At 33.2% G+C, this 1,331-nt stretch overlaps 1 long non-coding RNA gene and 1 pseudogene across 1 annotated transcript; both read right to left on the reverse strand.

Annotated features, from left to right (window-relative positions):
- Positions 1-41: 41 nt before the first annotated feature.
- Positions 42-709, reverse strand: LOC100634375 (uncharacterized). The gene is made up of 5 exons (XR_002190750.1): positions 542-709; positions 421-492; positions 265-375; positions 146-217; positions 42-97 (listed from the first exon to the last, which is right to left on the reverse strand). It is a non-coding gene; the product is annotated as an uncharacterized LOC100634375 (long non-coding RNA).
- Positions 710-822: 113 nt separating this feature from the next.
- On the reverse strand, positions 823-1,325 carry LOC109593129 (MORN repeat-containing protein 5-like; annotated as a pseudogene).
- Positions 1,326-1,331: the final 6 nt, after the last annotated feature.

Genomic DNA, 1,331 nt, shown 5'->3' on the forward strand with positions numbered 1-1,331 from the left:
ATTTGGAGTAACATACACATTGACATACTTGTTCAGCCACAATTAGCTTTCCGTCAAATGCTACAGGAGATTGTAAAGTTTGAGTACTACGCACTGACTAGAAATAAAAAAATAAACCATATCTTCTGCATAGCAATAATAGTACCAGTATTATCTTATTCTTTTTACTAACTGAAATACCGGAATTTTTAAACCCACTTGATACAGCTATCCTCAACTATAAATAAATTATTATTAATACGGTTTTATTAATTAATGACTGACTATTGCCTGTGCATGTTCCAAGGTTCTACATGAGACGTGAAGTACGAATGGTTCAAATTTATAATAAGTATAACAAGAGATTGGTATATCTCTGTCTTTCAATACGCTTAGCTAAAAAGATTAAAATCAATTCATTTTGTTTAAATGTTTACCTACCACATTGTCAATGCTGACGGTCTCATGAGATGTTAATAACCACAACGTACCCTCCTTACCTGTCTGTATATTCTAAATAATTATTATTAAAAATAATCAAATTAATAAATAAAATATAAACCTCAGAAAATACAATAATCCTTCCAGAGCAGGAGCTGGTAGTGTAGTAGTCCTCTTGACTGTTAATGTATTTCACTAATTCAATAATTGGAGCATCAATACTTCCCTTTCTACTGGCATCTTCCTTGTCTTCCAAAACTCTTTTCTTTTCTGAATCAAAATTATTGAATGTAGGCGTGGCCATTGGTACACACGTGGCAGCACGTGGTTAATTATTATGCGTGGGATTAATGTATGGGTGTGACTTATTATTAATGAGCCACGCCCATTTGTGAGAATTCCTTTTGCAGAAATGAAAGTTTATTTGCAACAAAAACTGTACATTATTGAACAAAAATATTACATCATTTATTGATAAAGACCATTAGGTCCTAGCTGGTCATTTGGCTTCACTCCTTTTCTGCATGTGGATACTATCCATTCATGTTCATTAAGGTCTACCAAAACAATCAAAAATAATAATAAATTAATAATCACAGGAGTTGCTAAGTGTTTTATTGCACCTGCATGTCTAAGGAATTCTTCAGTTCCGTATTTGTGTATGACATGATTCTCAGGATTATACATTCCATCTCCAGTATCAAACCAACCTAGTGGTATTGTTCTAGCTATTGAATCATCATCTCTTTTCTGTGTACACCCTGTTAAAGAAAAAGGAGTCAAAATATTATTGTTTCTATTTCTCTTTTGTGTTTACCTGCAGGTTTTAGTCCGTTGCATATCTCTGTGTAGAATCTTCTGTCTTTCTCTTGGCAGTAGCTCCCAAGCTATTCATCATGCTTTAAACCATC

This window comes from Amphimedon queenslandica, unplaced genomic scaffold (assembly GCF_000090795.2).
Source record: "Amphimedon queenslandica unplaced genomic scaffold, v1.1 AMPQUscaffold_2751_Cont25248, whole genome shotgun sequence".
In the NCBI taxonomy this organism is placed as follows: domain Eukaryota; kingdom Metazoa; phylum Porifera; class Demospongiae; order Haplosclerida; family Niphatidae; genus Amphimedon; species Amphimedon queenslandica.